Source organism: Dreissena polymorpha, chromosome 8 (assembly GCF_020536995.1).
Source record: "Dreissena polymorpha isolate Duluth1 chromosome 8, UMN_Dpol_1.0, whole genome shotgun sequence".
In the NCBI taxonomy this organism is placed as follows: domain Eukaryota; kingdom Metazoa; phylum Mollusca; class Bivalvia; order Myida; family Dreissenidae; genus Dreissena; species Dreissena polymorpha.
Window position 1 is genome coordinate 39,935,617 of NC_068362.1, and position 21,495 is coordinate 39,957,111.

Consider the following 21,495-nt stretch of genomic DNA (forward strand, 5'->3'; position numbering starts at 1 on the left):
ATGTTCTGTCCTGCATTGTGTTGAAAACTTGTTTAATCGCTTAAGAAAATGAATATTTGAGGAGAATGTTGAATGTTGATGAGAGATTTATATTTGTGATGTCTTTTTATTGTCAATCTTCAGTTTGACTCATGCATGCAGCGTGGATGCATTTGAACATATTTTCTTTTCATATCTTCCATGTTTTCGTATTTCAATTTCAGAAGTATTTAGCGGAAGAGTTTATACTTTAAATTACGTAGAACTTGTTTACAACCATTCTTATGAATATTTATTTATATTTTTTTCTGTACAGTGCTCACCTTTAAGATCATTCATTTTAGATATATTAGGATTAAGGGTCTTACCAATATTATATAACAGGTGGGTCAAGACTTTCTGTTAAGAAAAAGCTTGCAATAAGAATCTGTATAGATTCGTCATCTGTTTCATTATACCGACATTGCACAAGTTTCATAAAATTGCTAGTAGATACATATATATTTATTGGTGTGATCATTAGTTAAAGGTTTAAGAACTGTAAACCGGCATGTATTTTTGTTATTTTTTCGCTCATTTCCGATTGTCATGGTATTCTGAATCCAAACTCAAAACCAATAAAACTCATCTTTAGCCGACTTTCCCCTTATCACCCGGATATAAGTCGTTCGTTTACATTCGGTGCAGAATAAAGCCATTAAATTTTGGCTTCTTTCCCTAACAGGTTACCATCTATTGTTCAAGGTGTAGAGGAGCAAGTGTGGGATTAAGTTGTTCTGCAGAAATAAATCCTTGGTCTGAGTAAGGTTTGAACCATTATATCACTGTCCCTTTTCTGCTACGTCTCCACAGTTGTCCGAATCATGCCATCATGGAATATCGCAACACGGAGTTCAGACTCTTGGAAGAAACGGTTTTGTGTTGTATAAGTAAGATTGTCACACGACGACGATAACGTTTCGGTAACTGAGCGATCATTGGCTTCAATTATGATAACAATTGATATGCAATAAAATAGATAATACACGGTTCGTGTTAAGAAGCAGAATGTTTATCCAGTGAGGCTTAGAAAATGAAAATATAATAAACCTCAATGACTGAAAATAAATAAAATAATGACTGAATTGAAATAATCAACAATTGCTTTTGATTTTATGGAATATGACATTTTCGTATAAAATAGTTATCTAAGTAGTCGCCTATTTCTCCCTGAGATGTATTTCCATGATCTGAAATTAGTACTAGAGGATGCTTGGTTTTGAACTCTTTCAACAGAAAATGATTGAGCAGATATGATATTTACTTCAATTTATCGTGACACAGTAAGTGTATAAAGAGCGTGTCTTAAATCACATATCGATATGTGTTTGCACTGTTTATTATCATATTTACAGTACAGCTCTTAGTCAGTATTCATTTTCCGCGGTGTCATCGCGGAGGCGTTTTTGTTAGGAATCGCCGCGGACGTCGGAGTTTCACCGTTCCGTGATTATCGTCGTGTCACGCCATCGCGGACGTAATTTACTTTGGCAAAAAACACAGCAGACATTCGTCCTCCGTGGTCCGCGGTGACGATCCGCAGCGTTACACCGTGACCATAACTATTTAATCTCAAAGAATATTTTAAATATACAAACATGTATTTATCTTTCGAATATATAGATATCATAGCGCATGTTATTATCAATTTTATTATTATTATTAGTATCATTATTTTATTATACATGTAACACGCATTCAATGGAGCCGGGATCAATTAAAAAACTGATATTGATAACATGTGCGAATTTTCTTATTTGTAACTCATTAAGACGAATTATATTATACATTTACTAACATTATTAATACCACTACAAAAATGCGCCCCGATTACATTTTATTCTAGATTATTTTACACGTATATGAGCACTTTAATAAGGCAGGCTTTTACGTTTCATGATCGTGATATCGTTTACCACCTGTGGTGAAGTGTCTCTGTTTTAACAACTATCATGTAAGTTACCATCTGGACAAAATCTTATCTTAGCGACACACATTGCCACGGGCTAATGTAACACCTGATTAGCCGGGATCAAATTTTGAAATTACATAGCTTCGCTTTATTCTGATTACCGCCGTATTGGCTAATAATTAATTGGATTAAATGATTATCCGTGTTCTGATTTGTAAACTGTGTTATAAAATAAAATGTGTTGGTTTGGGTAGATTATCGACTTTATTTCCAGGGCGATCATAGACAAAAATATATGTTCACTCGTGTCTTTGCAACTCGTACCAATACTTATTTCTTTTATCACCCGTGAAACACAATTAACATAATTGCGGAAAGTACAAACCGATAACGCTCACACAAACTGAAATAAACGTGAATAATTCTACTTTTGTTATGGTCATACAATTGTTTGAAATGGATTGGTTGGTTAAAAGAGTATATGCAACTGGGTAAGGGACTCGAGATGGCGAAAAACGTTACGCACAAGTAGATTATTCTACACAAAGTATCTTTTTTATGTGAGGGTATTTAATTGTGTATTCAAATATATTTCCTCATGTTTATTATTTTTCACAGAAATATGAATATTTAATTTCGATTATCTTCGGGAATCTACGTCAACAAGCTATAAATACTTTAAGTTTTCCTTCATCGTTATTTGGAAACAGAACAAAAACAATGTATATCATAGAGAAATGTATAATAAATGGTATATATATATTCACCACGAACAATACAAAGGTATACATGCATGCTATATCTCATAATAATGAACCTTTTCTTGAATGAAATTTTCTTAGAACAAACCTCCATCGTGATCCGCCGTGCGTCCAACGCGATCCGCGATAAGTCCACGGCGTTCCGCGGTGAATTCTGTGACTGTGTCTGCGGCGTTTTTGTGAGGACGAGAGAAACCTCCGAGCATACACCACGAATAAGAAACAATATCGCCGCCATTGTCCGTCCGCGGGCGGAATTTCCGCGTGAGCTGTACTGTATGTTATAGAGCTAACTTTGACAAAATAACAACAATACGTCTCTTTTTTCTCGCAATTGGCTGCTGCACTGGCAACCATCTTTAGCAATTTGGTTGCCTTGCTAAAGAATAACAAGCCTAAAATCATGTACGTCTTGTGTTATGTGTATCTAATACTTTTTTTACTTCATTTATTTTCTTTAAATTATTGAGAAACAATTTTGCCGACATGATAGGCTTGTAATGCATCATGTATTGTTGTGAGCCGGAATTGAATCGTTTCCTTAGCCTAATTGATTCACAGTCGCCACTTTGAATTCTATGTTTAATTGGATTGAGTTATTCAAGCGTTAAAACCGCTAGGTGCCCTGCGGTTTAGTCCAACTGTAACCAACTTTTGAAATTGAATTTCCTGGGCTTAAATCTACTGGCCCCAGGCTAACATACAACCACTAAACCTGTAAATTATGCATGATGAAAGATCTGACAGTGTATTAAACTCACTCAATGTGCACGTCTGAAGAGATTAAATAGACATTTTCACGTTTTGGTAAATTGAAAAAATTAAACGATTTAATAATTTGAGTGTTATGCTGTGGTCGTTATAGTTTTTCATACTACGAGGATTGCTTATATAAAATAGTAAATGCATCGCTAATTGTATGAGCACTGATGGCCGATTTGTCTAAACGATAGACTTTATTTCATGGGTCAGTGGTTTGAGCCCAGTTGAGGGTATTTTTTTGTTTCTTTAATTTAATTATTGTTTTTGTTTAATGGAGCTTTTAAGATGTTACATTGTTCAATATTAAGCATTTATTGAGAAACCTGTTAGGTGTTTACTCAAAATGCCACAAGATAAAAATTTAGAACTCATTGGTTGTTTAATTGATTTAAAAGTGATTGTGTTTATGAGCTCGGCTGTTTTCGGAGAAAACCCGAGGTATTGTTATAGCCAGCTCGTCGTCCGCCGTCCGCCGGCGTCGTGCTAAAATCATTACATTGGCTCTAAAATCAAAGAACCTTCACCTACAGCTTTGAAACTTTATATGTAGATGCACCTTGATGAGTTCTACAGGCCTCACCCATTTTGGGGTCACTAGGTCAAAGGTCAAGGTCACTGTGACCTCTAAAAAATATTCTGACAAGCTTTCATTTATTCAAAATTGCACCCGCAGCCAAGCGTTGGCACCCGATATGCGGTGCTCTTGTTTGCTTTGTCAGCGAGTTAACTTTAAAGTCATGATCACTTTTATTCTTTTCTTCAAATCATTCATATAACAGATGTGTTAAGCTTCATTTTGTGAAAACAAGGCTTAATACATATGCATTAATTGTCATCCCAGTCCTAGAGACTCCCTTTAAATGAAACACACCATAAAATCCGAAAGTGTCGTCCTTGATTAGCTTGTGCACAGGCTAATCAGTGTGCACAGACTAATCTGGGACCCCATTTATTTGACATGCATAAAGCCCCGTTTTCCCTGAAAGCAGCCAATATGTTCATAATTCAATGACAAACTGGCCAATGTCGTAGCACAAGCTGTTACACACAACTAATTGCATACAAACACTCACCTCTGCAGTGTACCAGTGGTGAAGTATAAACAGGCAGATGCGGTGGTTATCGTTCTTATCGTAGTTAGTAGCAGACAGACATGCAACGCATACTATTAACCTTAGTTCTTCGCAAGCGAACAACTAAATACGATAAAGGGCATGCATTTCCATGGTTTCTGTTTGTTGAACTTTTCCATTAAGCAACTTTGAAAGCTCGCATTAGACATTGTAATATGTGCAAGAAAACCAATTATACCAATTATACCATATGTGATCATATAATTGGTTCTGTACTGTGTTCATTACTTGCAATTGTAAGTATTGACGCTAAATGGGACCTTAATTGAGAGAGTTGCGGCCATTCTACCTCTCATTTACTATCATGTGTGATTGTGTATATTTAGAGAATTGTTAAATACTTCTAAACACTAAATCGGTCAGCCACATAGATTCCTACAAAACCTAAAGTCATGTTCTATAGTTCAAACATATTTGTTTACGCGCGATAACATCGAAAGCCTAAGGCTAATTGAAACACTCAATGGCCAGTTTCCCGGCTATAAGCATTACTTTGTGTCTTTGTGAAAGATGGAATGAACGCTCTCATGGTGGGAATGATGATGATGATGATGATGATGATGATGATGATGATGATGATGATGATGATGTTGGTGGGTGTGGTGGTGATGATGATGATGATGACGACGACGACGATGATGATGAGGATGACGATATGATGATGATGAGGAGGATGATGATGATGGTGGTGGGTGTGGTGGTGGTGTTGGTGGTGGTGATGATGATGGTGATGATGATGATAATGATGATGATAATTATTTGCAAAAATAAAGTTCTTAACGGTGTGTTTTCATTCTTTCCAGCCCGTGTGTAAACCCCGTTGACCCTGAAACTAGTGTCTGATACCGACGGTAACGGGTGTTAACAACACCAATATGCGAGGTCAAAAACTGATGTATTCGTACGTAACATTACACACCAACGATATTAGTTGATTGACCCAGTGTTTGTTGCCTTTAAGTGTCGTCTGCGTCCCTCGAGGCATCTTGTAATTGTTAGTGAAGAAACACGTGTGTTGTCGCGAATCTCCGCAATGAGCTGTGAGTTTGACGTGACACACGTCTCATTAAATATCATACCGGATATCTGCAATCTCAATACATCTTAACAGCAGCATACATGCCAAAGAGTAAAAAATGTGTTGTTGTTGTTGTTTTGTTTCAATGATTTTGTATTTTGTCCACAGTTGTACTTCTTTTCAGAAACATGTAACTTTCACGTGAAGTAAGAGATGCCTGACTATGGTTACTTAAAAGAGATATCAAAACTTGTCTTCAAACCAACAATATCCTCGTGTGCAGTAGATATAGTTTCCATCATTGTTCAATACAACTCTCTGCTACGTTTGTATTCGGAATGGAGTTAATTGACATTGTCCATGAAATAAAGACATGTTTGTTACCACAAGAGGCTGAGGTGGTGTAATGATGGTGTCACGTATTGTGTTTTGGACATAAATGCCAAAAACAAAAAAATGTAATCATAATAAACAGGATTTTAGATCTAAAATGTATATTTTCTGGCAGTCATCAATCAGAGTCCTATTTAATCGCAATAAATTTTTGTATTATATTATTTTGGTATGTAGACGTAGCTTAGCTATCGCTCAATCAATCAATAATAAATCCTTGTGGACTTAAGAATTGAACATTGCATATATAGTAATTGTTATGCTTATTTGTTATCGCTTAACGTTTACCCGTGCATAATGTGTGTATATACAGATATATTTCATGTTTGTTATGTATTCTTCGTATTATTATAAGTATTAATATTATTTTATTATTATTATTATTAGTATTTATTATTATTATTATCATTATTATTATCATTATTGTAATTGTTAGCATTATTATGACAAGTACTTTAGATCGGTAATGATGAAAGCGCTTGTATTTTGCTCCTGCGTTCCGTTCAGATTCGGTCGGTACAAATGGTCCGCAGTGATCCCAAAGAATCAAAACTTGACATGCACTTGTCAACACAACATAGTTAAAAACAAATAATTTACATATATAAATGGACACACGGCAGTTGTTTATTGACACAGTGACGCTTTGACGTCAAAACAACCACTTTTGACGTTCTAATTGGTTGTCAACTCAAACGTTCGTTGCTTGCTTATATACACGTTACCTTAAATTACATGTTTTAGATATAGGGTATTCTACTAGCTGTCTTAACGTTCCATTCCTTCAGTAGAATTGTTGTTGTTGTGTTGGCTAACTCAAACTATCTTTTGTTTATATTGATTGTTGTGTATATATTCATAAACGTATTGTTTTATGTTGCATGTTTTCAATATTTTGTCGTATTTCTGTATTAATGTAAATCAGGTTTTAGCTTTGCTACTTCTTTGTAAACCTCTTCTTTGTTACAATCTGGTATAAACTAGAATGCCTAATGTGTTCTTGCGAAGATCCAAAAGCGAAGATCATAAGCCGAACGTGATGTCCAAAAAGTCACGTGGCGATAGTCAGACGGTCAGCTCTACGGTGACCGCTTCTCACCAAGATTCCCGCGGGTCACCGCCTGCGCAGCGCACGCCGTACCAACACCCGAGCGCCGGAAACGCGCCCTTCGGCTCCGGCTTCCGGTACACCACGTGCGCGGATGTCAATATGAACATGTACCCACATGCTGAGAGCACCGGTGGAGCAGACAGCAGACGAATGAAGCGGCCGCCAAGTTGCTTTTCATGTACGTGCAACGGAATATAACCAGGCCAATCGTAAAAATCTATCCGTTAGAAGTGCTATGTGGAAGCGAAACCTTGAGAAACTATTGATGACCATTGTCATTAAACAAGTGAGAAACAGCGCGATAAACAGTTTATAAACAATGTGCTTAACACGTGATTGATACATATGAGATAAAAGGTGAACTTTTAAAGAAAGTGCAATCTATTCTGGGGTATAGGTGATTATTTGATACTTTGAGAGTAACTGAGATGATTATTGAGAGTAACTGAAATGATTATTTTGACTAATAATTTGTACCTCAAGTATTTTTGTAAGATTAACATTTTGCTTAGTCTCATTGATACATGTTGCTTAATCATTTTTAAGGCCCCAAGAATGTCGCGTTTTGGCGCGTTAAAGTAACGCGCCACTTTATGTAACGTTGTTTTTACCGTACTTTCATATCCAGTTATATTATGTTATTCTTTAGATACAATAAAGGATCGAACCTGAACACAACGTCATTTACAAAGTCTTTACAGACGTGTTTGGCTTTGACAACGGCTTCCATTTTAACATTCGCTTCAACGGCTTCAGCAATGTCTGGTTAAAATTCTGAGTACCATCTTTACGATTGCGGGAGATGCAATAATGTGCAACCAAATGTATTGTTCGCATTAATATGATATTTAAGGAATAAAAATAGAAAATGTGACCATGTTTGCTTTATGTTTTTGTTTTGTCCAATTGTTGTATTACGTTCATTATTATTATACTTCTAAGTATGAACTTAAGAGTTATTATTGTGACTTTGAACATGTGGGCGTGGGTAAATATACGAAATAATCATTGGTGGTGTACACTTGTTGTGCTAAACGTCATCAAAAGGTATACCTTCGGTATCCTTACATGCAACCTGTATTCTTTAACATTAATTCAATAATTGTAAAAAAATACATTAACATGGAACATAAAAAATAAGACGTTGATAATATACAAGATATTTGATTAGGTCGGTAGATTGTCCAGTTTAATTCACGAGTGATCAAATAAATACTTATTATCACGGGTTGTGCAGCCACTAGAAACAATATTTATTTTTATGATCACGATTGGATTAAAACCGATGATATAACCTAACCCCCCCCCTAAAAAAATTATTCATTGCTTTTAGATCGTTTGTTTACATTTTTAAAGAGTTAAACTCCACAAGATCACAGCAATAATTACGTTATCAAATAAAATAACGACGTCATTTCACCTTTAAACATACATAATTATTAATAATGTACACAGTTATATTTTTACATTGTAAAAGTGAATAAGCAGTTTTAAATAACAGATATGTTACAACGTTTGTTTTAGCGTATTTTGTAATTTTCACCATTATGTCTTTAAGTTCAATTATCACGCTTAAGACCAAATAAGATAATCCGCACGGAACAAATTATGGTCACATATTTTATGACCATATGTTGTGTGCTGAGCTCGTGTTCTGTATTAATTCCTACCTTGTGCCAGGCCTGTACTTAGTTCGTACGCCTTACACAAACCTAGATAATGCCGGACGCGCTGGTCTATTTGCAGTATGGTATTTGACAAAACACGCGTTCATAAACAAATCACAAAGCCTCAATAAAGCACGTATACGTTAAATACTTTATAACGAACATTACTAGTATGTGCAACGGTCACTGGTTAATTTTTAAATCGAGTGTATAGCGACATGATAATCACGTTTGAAATGTATATATATATATTTTACATTTTGTTTTATTCTGCATAACTATTTTTTACCAAACTATTATAGACACTGTTATGGAAAATATGATATCTTATAAAGTTTTTTACCAATATAACCAATGGTATGTTTGAGTATAATTCATTTTGTTTCACATTATAACTTTAGCAAACCATTTAAACAGTTGTTTCTTCGTATTCTAAAATACATTACTCCTAATTAAGTTAGCAATTAGTTACTGTATTTTGTTGTTGTACTTTAAATAGTTTATTTCAATCCAAAAGCTTAAGGTTATTTATAGTATAAAGTATCAAGATATGTGTAAATTCAATGAATAATAATACCTAGTATATTCTTTATGACATACATATTGCAGTTATTATACAGTAGGAGGCTTTTTAGTACAAAACATTTTGCTAGATAGTGTGTAAGACAAAGGAAACCAATATATGATTCCAAAGTGTAATATCATGCTACTTTAAAATATAATTACAGATTTAAAGAATGTTGAACAATTATATATTTGCCTTTTACATTTAAATCAATTCATGTGACTGCACACGAGAAACATAACAATATATGGTGTTCTTAAAAAGAACTCAAAGCTCAAATCACATTTGTAAAAAAGTGATCAACTTTTGCTATATTGAGTACCTGTATATATTTAGCTGTACAAAACCACATATAAGCTTAATAAACTAAAAAATAAACAAAACATTATCTCAACAATATTTGCTTCATGAGACATACTTTTAATTATTCAACAAATAAGTATTGTACATAATGAAATGCTCATCTTAAATTCGGTGATGAGCTCTCATTATTATAATTATCTGGACCATACCGTGTGGGGATTATACTTATGAACATTACAATAATGCAAAATGCTGGAGGGGAGGGGGGAGCTTTCAAATCTAAACCCCACACTTTTAAAATATGCTCCAACCTTTTTTTATTAAATACTAAGTTGTCAACGTACACACCCGACGTTTTTTTATAAATTAGCGTTTGACGATTACATACAGTAAAATAGTAACATATACTGCAGTCCTTAATATTAACATCCAATTATTTTTCATATAGAACGCACCTCAGCAATATATGTTATATGGACGATTGGATATAAGTTCTTCATTTGAAGAGCACAATTAATTCGCCTTTAAAGTACAAAGTTAACCGTCCGGCCATTTTTCCTGAAAGCATTACGAAGACCATTTTCACTCCACCCCACGCATTTTTATAACAATTTAGAATATGCACTTCTTAATAAAATGTTACTACACTATGTTTTACACATTATTGTGTATCCAAAAAATAACCTGCACTTTCAAGCTGAAATGTTTTGTTTATCTTGACGTGCATGCATGTAAATTGCAATTATATGTATGCACATCAATAGCTACACATTTTATCATTCAACATGTAAATTGTATGTAAAAAAATAAACACTTACTGTAATGACATTGTCATGTTATTGAGTTTTTAAACATATTCTCAAAGCATATGTTTGAGTGTATCCAAAATCTTGCTTAAGAACTGGCTTTTTCTAGTCATACTAGATCTCAGTGTCATCGTACACATCATCTCAGATTAATTTGGAGTATAATCATTCAGAACATTTCAGCATGAGACGACCAGTGTCTGAACAATTCAGTCTTTTGACAGTTTTCGCTGATTTGAATCCGTTATGAACGTTCTAATCGTGTGGATATTTATGTTACACAACACCAATAATACAATCAAGAGTAGCATAAACGATAACATGCTTCACACACACTGAGATTATAACATGCGCATTCGCTGTCAGCAGATATTTATTTCATGTTGTTGTGTTGTTGTTGTTGTTGTTTTAAAAAAAGCTAATGCGAAGATAATTGCTATTCAATAATTGTCCTTATAACCCTAACTTTGAGGTCCAGGCTCGGAATGAAACAAGAAGAAGCATTGCTTTCAATTAAAAGAAAAATGTACAAACACGGAAGAGACAAGATAAAAGACGTAGATCTAGGTGCATATACTTACTAAATCATTGATAGGTTGAAGCCTTGTTGTTGCATCATAACTATCACGATGTTTCAATTTTTTTAACTCAATGTTGCGTAAACAACTTTACGCGATGCAAATAATTTGCACAGAACGATCGACTGAGTTTGCCAGGCACGGACGTTTTTACTTTAATTTGTATTGTCAGTATTTTCTTTTATATATTAAGCATATTATTTTTGTCAAAAATGCTCGTTTGAATACAAATATTCATTGATTTGTTATACAATATGTCGCTTATAAATAATTTTAATAAACTTCTTAATACTAGTATTCCCAATTCTTAGAATGTTACACACGTATCAAAAGCTAACAGAATTGGACTCGTATATTGTGCATGTCAACTAGTAAACGTACGTTTGTGCTTATAACTTGAATACAGTTATGAATTTGGAGAAACAAAACTACCGAAACCAGAAATTATATATCATGGCTTTAGTTACAATATGTTGGTCTTGTCCGGATAACCGTTTTTGCACTTGTAAATCGAACATTTGCAATAAGCTAATGAGCGTAGAAAGTTAAGCAGATATGTGTTTGTACATTGCAATCAAAACAATCTGGGTTTTAATATTTAATGTTCAGCTTATAGATTACCTGCTCGGGATATTTTAAATTATGAGTTGAATGTTTATTCGCTAATTTATTTTAAGAAAAATAAGTTCAACCATGTAATGAAAAGAAGAAAAAAAAACATGTGTAGAACGAAAACTCAGATATAGGACATAAAAACTATAATGCGTTAAATTGTTGTGTTATTTTTGCTCAATACTTCTACTTGTGATCTAACGACCGTAGAGGATGAGAAACATTTTCTACTTGTATGTGATTTATATAACAATATCAGGACTGACGTGTTTGGTGATATTCTCATAAATAACGACTTTATCCATCTTAACCCAGAACAAAGGTTGTGTCATATATTAAATGTATACCCCAGGAAGACTGCAAAGTTCATTGTTAAAGCATATTTGCTCAGGCAGTCCGTAATGTATCCACTGTACATTTGAATCTGTATCAGTGCTGTAACTCTTATTGATAAAAGTATATTAGCTTTTTGATATTACAGTATACCCAATTGTTTTATGCTGCTTTTGCTATGAATAACTATAATATTTTAAACATTGACGACATAATCGGGACCACTTGAAGCTGTATATATTTGCTGTATATATGCTATCTGTTTTCTCAGTCCCACTCGTACATCACTTGTTATGACATAGAACTGTATATATATGCTTTACGTGTAGATTGAGCTTAACAGCTAAGTTGACTTATAGGTCCAATGGGCCGGGTGCTTTTTTATATGTATATATTATTGTTTATACCATACGAAATGCACATGTCACTATAATAAACTATTTACTTACTTACTTACTTACTTACTTACTTCAGAGACACTTTTTTTCGGTTTTATACTCGTAAACTGTCGAACAGGAAACGACTGTTAGTTAGATTGGTAGTAAATAAAAGATCGAGCGCGTCAGACAAGTGGTTAAATAAGTCGTTTACAGACATTTTGTTTTCTTTATCAATCTGAAAAATCAGTACATATCATATTAAGGATTGCACGTTTGCAACACGCCATTCATCCTTCAGAACGTTTTGTTGAACTTACCAAAGTTGATTTCAATAACATCTACTAACATTTCAGGAATCAACGCTGCTCTAATTACATGTCACTTGTGCAACTACGTTTAAGTACATTTAAACGTTCAGGTATCAGTTTTCTTTGTAATTATGTTAGCAATGCTCTCATTTCATAACACTTTTTGAAATATAAACTATGGTATAATAACATTTTAAACATATATTTAAACTCCTTTAGAAACAAATTTTATATATTGATTATGCCTACGTTGCATGAGTTATAAAATAAGCTTTAATTATCTTTTATATCGACTTTACTATAATAACATTTCAGATAAGTACCATGCTATGATATTATTTCAGATACTAACATTCTATGATATCATTGCAGATACTTACCATAGTATTATATCAATGCAGATAATAACCATGATATGATATAATTGCATATAATAACCATGCTATGACACCATTGTATATACTAACCATGCTATTATATCATTGCAGATAAAACCATGCTATGGTGTCATTGCAGATAAAAACCATGCTATGATATTTTTGCAGATAATAACCATGCTAGCGTCAAATAAGCTCGCCCTCGTGCTTGTGTTGCTAGCACTGTTAACCACGGCGATAGCATTTCCAATGCGTGAGTGGATTTTTTAATTGGGTTGATATGTGCCATTAGGTTAAATAACTCCAAAGACACACAGACTAAGCAGACTTGTATCTTACGACATTTTTCCGACAGAAGTACGAAAATGAGGGCAAACCTCCGCCAAACTGTCATTGCAGAATAACTTTAAACTATACGATCTGAAACCGCTAGTGTTGAACGTGTAATAGTTGCGTACGCTCGTGTATTGTTCCTTTTAGAGAGTTACAATCAGGCATCTTTTTAACAGTGTTCTCGCTACAAATATAAAACCCAGATGTTTAATATTTAATATGTATTATTGTACAGTGGCCCTTAATAATGCTGTTGTTGTTGTTGATGTTGCTGTTATTTTCAAATCGCCCTCAAAAGTCCAAAAATGGTAAATATGGAGCAGCATCCACGTGTGCTAATCCTTTTATATGCAAAACTAGTTTACATTGTTTCTCTCTTTCTCTTCAGGTTACGGACGCTATCGTTACGGTAACCCTGGTAACTATGGGAACAACAACGGTTGGAACTATGGGAACGACAACGGTTGGAACAATAACAATGGCGTTTGGAACAGTTGATAAACGGCAAAAACTGTTCACTGCATTGTCTGATTGTATCAATACATTTACTCAGACTTGTTGTATTGTATTTATATAATTTTGTATTGTTTCAGAATATTGATTTACATCAACGTAATGTCGCAATTTACTATATCCCGACATTACAACGTTCCTTGTTAATCAGTAAAGGTCGAGTCAGCTGATGGCACCTAAAACGGACGTCAAAATATAAATCCCAAAAAAACTTTTTTTTACAAATGTGTTAAAGACCGCATGCTAAACGATTAAGTTGAATGGTAATAAAAACAAGTGTGCAAACTCTTGCAATACAATTTAATGGTTTCATCTTGTTATGTTTTCTTCGGAAACTGATTAGAAATGTAATACATAACCCATACTTTTACCATTTGTTAGCCAAACACGATACAATTTTACATGATCTGAATTATAACGTGAATGTTAACAATTACGTTTACTATCCGTATTTAAGAGAAGAAATTTAATAGAATAAGGCGTATTCTCTTAATGGCTCGATGAAAGATGACTGAGGGTATCCTTTTGTCCTTAACGTCGCATCTCCGCTGCCATTGTTCCGAAAGGACAATGTGGTAACACGCATTCAACCCATACAGGTCGGTGTCATCTAGCATTTCAACCCTACATATCGTTTTCAGCTAGCATTCAAACCATACAGGTCGTTGTCAGCTCGTTTTCAAACCATTCAGGTCCTCGTCAGAATTCAAACCTTCAGTTGTAAATCGTTGATGCACTACTGGTGACTTTCTCCCCTTTGTAAATCTGCACAAAATAAAAAAAACACTCACATACTAAACTATAGATTTCTTTGCATACGGATTTTTCTTCTTTTTCTTCTTACAAAACGAACATAAACATTATTACTTACAACATTACAAAATAAGATATATTAATAATTAAAATAAACGGTAAAGATTATACAAGTTTAAATGCTCATTTGAGATGTTTTAAGTTAACTGTATTAAATGAATATTCAAACGTAGCTATAAACAAAATCAATGTATATGTTGCCTAAGCACAACAACAGGTTAACACATAACATAATGTTGTCAGGTGAGTACGGTTTTTGTACAAACAATACCATTATCGTGCATTATTTTCTTGTGCTGGTGAGTCATTATGTTCATGACAAAGTTATATATTCAATAAATTCTTGTTAAAGATAGTATTCCAACAAACCAATTCAAACGAGAAATCCTCATCAAAGCTGATTTTTGTCGCATCATTATTGGTTCTCTGAAATAATCTTATGACCTGAAAAATAATAGAACGTGAAATATCACCGAATGAAAAGCTAATCTTATTAACTATATAAGAAAGATCTTATATCTTATTTAAATATTCCTGTTATTTTACCACGCCACTGGTCTCTAGTAGGCTGCCTAGTGCTTAGTGGAGCGCCACTGCCCAGTCGATTTCACTCGTTTAAATCAGCAAAACACTACGGTGTTGCAAATAATAAATGATGGTCACTTGGTAAGAAATTGTCAAGCCTTTAATCGGAACATAACGTTGATATAAAACAATTGGCTTTGTGAAATCATTAAATCAAGTTAAGTAAGTAAAGAAAATTATTTCGTTTCAGTATTATGGGGCGCGTAAAAGTCACGTGGCCCATAGGAAGTTGCCTTCTCTGCCTAAAGGGTAATCCGGGACTGCTTATAAGCTAACCCGTGTATTTAGTTTGGTTGTATAAAGGATCCTTACTTATCAGCTAACTCATGAGCTTATTTTGGCTGTTTAATGGGTCATCGCTTATCAGCAAACCCGTCTGCTAATTATGGTTGCATAATGTGTCCATGCTTAATAGCTAACTCATTATATTATTTTGGTTGTATAAAGAGTCCTCGCTTATCAGCAAACCCGTGTGCTTATTTTGGTTGTATAAAGGGTCATCGCTTATCAGCAAACCCGTGGGCTTATTTTGGATGTATAATCGGTTCTCACTTATCAGCTAACCCATGACTTAGTTTGGTTGTATAATTGGTCGTCGCGTATCAGCAAATCCGTGTGCTTATTTTGGTTGTGTAAAGGGTCCTCGCTTATCGGCAAACCCGTTAGCGTATTTTGGTTGTAAAATGGGTCCTCACTTATCAGCTAACCCAGGTGCTTTTTTTGGTTGTATATTTGGGAACACCCTTATCAGCAAACCCGTGTGCTTATTTTGGTTGTATAATGCTTTCCTCACTTATCAGCAATCCCATGAGCTTATTTTTGGTTGTATATTGGGTCCTCGCTTATTTTGGTTGTATAATGGGTCCTCACTTATCAGCTAAGCCATAGGCTTTTTTTGTGTTGTTTAATGGGTCCTCACTTGTCAGCTAACCCATGAACTTATTTTGGTTTTATTATGTTTCCTCGCTTATCAGCAAACCCGTGTGCTTATTTTGGTTGCATAATGGGCCCTTGCTTATCAGCAAACCCGTGTGCTTATTTTGGTTGTATAAAGGGTCCTCGCTTATCGGTGAACCCGCGTGCTTATTTTTTTGTATAATGGGTTCTCACTTATCAGCTAACATATGAGCTTATTTTGGTTGTATATTGGGTCCTCGCTTATTAGCAAACCCGTGTACTTATTTTAGTTTTATAAAGGTTTCTCGCTTATCAGCAAACCCGTGTGCTTATTTTGGTTGTATAAAGGGTCTTCGTTTATCAGCTAACCCGTGTGCTTTTTTAGGTTGTAAAAAGGGTCCTCTTCTAAGTATAATTACATTTCGCTCCATTTTGTGCATGAGACGCTTTCATAAACATTTGTAAAAAAAACACCATATTGTGTTCATTGGTTGCAGGTATGTTAACGAACTTAATGTGTGCATCATTTAAATCAATTTTAAAATGCTTATCAATTGAACATGATGAATAAACAAACGTTTTCTTCGCAAGTGTATATGAATGTATACGAATTCGGAAAGGAAAGTAGAAATAACATGACCACACAAGCATATGCATTTAATTGCATAAACATGTTTAAAAAACATTGCTCCTGGTATTGTTATTAATACAATGTCAACGTAATCAGGTAAAAGCATAACTTTGTATAGAAATTTAAATCATTATGCTCGTTTAGATATAATTAACTCCTCCGAGGACTATATCTAAGTGCTGTCGCGTCCGTATACAAATGACAATGACGTGTGTGACATCAGCAGGGTGCAGGATCAATGGGTTTTCAGGGGTTTACACACGGGAAAAATGTAAACACGCAGTTAAGAACTTTATTTTCGCGAATATCTCAGTTATTGAATACATAAACAAAAATCTTAAGTGCATAAAAGACAGTGTTTCTTGCGGTTCGCGCCGATACCTTAAGATTTTAAAATAAATCATTGCATACGTCTGAAATTGGTAACAAAATTTCACGTTGCGTTCTGCATAACCGTGTAAATGAATGCTGAATACATCGAATTGTTTGTCCAAGAACAGAGGCTCGTTAAATAAAGTAATTCCGATGTATTTCGCATTGTCGAAAGCAGCATAAAACACTGTCTTTTATGCACTAGTTGACATTTTTAAGAAAAATCATTTAAACAAATTATTAGAAATAAGGCACCGCTTACCGTTGTATTTACATCCATTAAAGTTTAATTGTGAACCCCACAAAGTAACGTGATCCTATACCTTGATTACGGAATGTATACAATGCCAACGTATGACAAAAATACAAAATAACCCATCTCAAAAGAACTCCGAACTCCGATAGTCGGATGTGACGTTATGAGGGGTATATCTTGCAATTACAATTGCGTAATATCAAAACTAAACGTATGCCAACATTTGTCTTAAGTTGTATAGTGATTGTAGAAACATTCTCAAGTTATCTTTTACTCACATTAATGGCGGTTCCACCGAAACCTCCGCCAACACTAAAGAGACACAAATGAGCCGCATTCTGAGAAAACTTGACTTAACGCATGCCCGAGATTAACCTGTTCACATTCGCACAGGTATTCAAGAACGGCATTATCCGCCTTTAATTGAATATTTCGTTTACAGAAAGTCTCTTCTATAATCAAATCCAGTGCAACTGGAAAGTGTCTTGTCGAATTAGCATTTGCGTATTTCACAGGCTAATCTGGGATGTCTTAACTCTAGTTAATATATCAATTTATTACATAATATTTTTCTGTTACTGTGTTTTAATAGTGTAGCCGGTATTGTTTTATTGCTTAAGTTCCTTACAGCAATATTATTTATATCACACATTTTTAGATCATTAATCCTTTAATTAATGCTGCATAATATTATCAAACCACGAGGAAACACGTGGGCACATAACCCACGTGCACCATCTGTATGAGCGTGCTAAGGAAGGGGTCAGTCATGTGCGACTCGCCCGGAAGTGACGGACATTTCGTAACTACAATACAAAAGGAGTCAGTCATGCGTGACTCGCCCGGAAGTGACGGACATTTCGTGACTGAAAAACTAGGTGCATAAATAGCTGTGTTATATATCTCTTAACAAGGTTTGGGTTTACGCTCTTGGAAAGGGTCAGTCATGACAGACTCTCCCGGAAGAGACATTTCATGACTGAAATCATTTGGTGCGTAATTCTTTTTTTTAAAGCTTCTACAGTTGTATTGGGTTTATAGTCGTTGATACTTCAAAACCATTTTTTTGCGACATTAATTTTGGTATACTTTGTAGGTTGACAGACCTACGAACTTAACATAGATGCGTCTGTTAGTGTCCGACGCAAATTCCGCACAAAAATCAGAAATTCACGACACAAATCTTGTTTAAACCACGATATTTCATACCGATGATTACAGATTGTTTTTCAGTTTTAGGATATTATGCTTATATTTTTCTGGAGATAGAAAGCACACATTCACTGCGACTTAACATATTAAAAGTTGTATATATAAAAAATGGCAACAACGCGAAAAGGCAAGCATTTTAGAGTAACAGGAGCGTCTGTTTTCAAAACTACTTTAGTAGACCATGTTATAATAACATTAAGCACTTAAGCATCAGTTGAATACAGGTCGGGCTACCGTAACCTCGTGAAGAGGCCAGTAGGACCTGTAAATAAACTCTGAAACACACACACGCATCAGTTGATTTGTGCGCTAATTTTGACAGCGCATTAGTTTTATTTTATTTCTATAAAAAACGTCCGTGTAAAAATTTATTTGTTTGTTTGTTCTTATGATTCGGTGTATGGTAAAATTTAATATGTACGAGTAATTGACCGAAAAGACGATTTTATTCTGCACGTGTCATACACGAGGCTACTCACGTGGCATATCGTTGATCGTCTTCTCGTAGATGGTAGCACGTGCCACGTGACTGGACACGTGACTGGACGGGACATCGACCCTCAGAGCGCTGAGGACCACCATCTTGTCAACACAGCTGCAACATAATAACGCACACATTACCAGACGATTCAAATATAATTAACGGTACGCCTTTGCGAAAAGGATATGGTGTCCACCTGGCGACCGGAAAGACATTGGTTCGATGCCAGCTTTGGGAACATTCTTTAAATCTCCCCAAAAGTCACCAAGTACTGGTTCTACCCAGGAAACGGACTCGGGAGTTTCAATAAGCCTTAGGCTTTCGATACGATCAAGCTTAAATAAGAAGGTAAACTAAACACGCCATTCACACATCATACTCAGGTCATAGAAATGCCATACACAAGCCATTCAGTCACATGTCAGTTATATTAAAGTATTCACTAGAAAACACAAAAGTCTGGCGATGGGAAACATATGTTTAGTTGCACAGCTTTATATTGGGAACCACTCTTTATCTTACTATTGGGAACGGGAACCGCTCTACCACTTTGTACTGAGAACAGGAACCACTCTTTTTCTTTTTATTGGAATCGGGAATCCACTTTTTATTGGGATTGAAAACCACTCTACCACTTTGTATTAGGAACGGGAACCACTCTAACACTTTGTGTCGGGAATGGGATCAACCTTTCCACTTTTTATTAGGAACGTGAACCACTCTTCCACTTTGTATTGGGGTCGACAACCACTACAACTTTGTATTGGCAACGGGAACCACTCTACCACTTTTATTTGGAACAGGAACCTCTCTACCACTTTGCATTGAGTACATAAACCACTCAACCACTTTGATTTGAAACGGGAGCCACTTTTACACTTTGTATTGGGAACGGTAACCACTTTTTAGGGAACGAGAATCATTCCAACTCATCATGTTTCACGAGTTAATGATATACAATTGCACTATTGATGCAATTATAATAAAAACAGATACCTTTTTTTCATTATTTGAACGCTATCATACCCGATTGGTAATATTGTCATTTTCTTCGATCAGATATTCGCGATAGGACGAAACCGGATTCTCTAAATATGCAAAAAATGTGTTGGTCTAATTAAACACAAAACTTGGCCTAACAAAATACAAACTTCGACCTATTGCATAAAAATAAATGGGGCTAAATGCCATTGCGTAAAGTGTCTTCCAATAATAGCCTGTGAAGTCCGTACAGGCTAATCAGGGACGATACTTTCCGCTGAAAAAATATTTTTGGTTTAAAGGAAGTCTCTTCTCAAAGAAAATCAAATATAATCGGAAAGTTTCATCTCAGATTAGACTGTGCGAATTGCAAAAGCTTAAATGGGAAGGCACTTAACGCATGTGCATTAAGCTCCGTTTTCCTAGAGCGAGACACAGATCATACAATATCAATACATAACCACGTGTACCTGCTCGTGCACATGTCGACTATCCAGCTGCACACGTGGTGACAGGTTTGCGGCTTGAGAATCGTGTTCACCAGAATCACTGAAAACTAGATACAAATTGGCCCTTAAACAGAATAACTTAAAACTAGATACCAATTGGCCCTAAGACAGAATCACTGAAAACGAGATATGAGTCGCGGTCTGGGAAAACGGTGTTAAATGCATGTTCGTTAAGTGTCGTTGCATATTAGCCTGTGCAGTCCTCAGAGGCTTATTTTAGGGAATATTTTCCGCCGCAAGTGCATTTTCGCTAAGAAATGAATTCCATTAAACGAACATGACATCAAAGCGGAAAGTGTCGTCCTTGACTGGACAGGCTAATCTGAGACCAAACTTTACGCACATGCATTAAATCCGCCTGTCCGTATGATATCCTGCGTTATATTTTAATGTTGAATAATCATAGCAAAAGATTGCACCATCATATTTGCTTTAAATCCAAAGTCACATAATCATTAGAATCAATGTACGGTTAAGGCATTGAGATCAACGTCCTACTAAATATCAGGTTACGTTTCCAAATGATATTAACAGAGGGGGTAATCACGTGATGGTCAAGATGGCGACGTCCATACCGAGACGGTTATTTTCCCACGTTTTATACCCTTTATTACCTCTGTTTATTTTTAAATGACGCTAACTTTCCAGCCAGATCAGTAAAAATGTGATAAGCGTATTTAAATTCGTTTTATATCTCGACTTTACTCCCCGCAAATTTTCTTGGTGGAGCCCTAATTAGGTCATCCCGCTAAGAAATTTCGCACCGAGTAAAGTCGAGATATAGAGCGAATATTACTTTGAAATAAAAGACAGTAACTTTCTTCCTAATTCGGCTGGGAAGTGGGCGGAATTTAAAAAAAATACAAGTAATACAT

General features: G+C 35.1%; 1 long non-coding RNA gene across 1 annotated transcript; it reads right to left on the reverse strand.

Moving 5' to 3' along the window:
* Positions 1-14,292: 14,292 nt before the first annotated feature.
* LOC127841503 (uncharacterized) lies at positions 14,293-20,696 on the reverse strand. Its single transcript, XR_008031042.1, has 4 exons — positions 20,582-20,696; positions 19,129-19,244; positions 15,066-15,140; positions 14,293-14,648 (listed from the first exon to the last, which is right to left on the reverse strand). It is a non-coding gene; the product is annotated as an uncharacterized LOC127841503 (long non-coding RNA).
* Between the last annotated feature and the right edge of the window lie 799 nt (positions 20,697-21,495).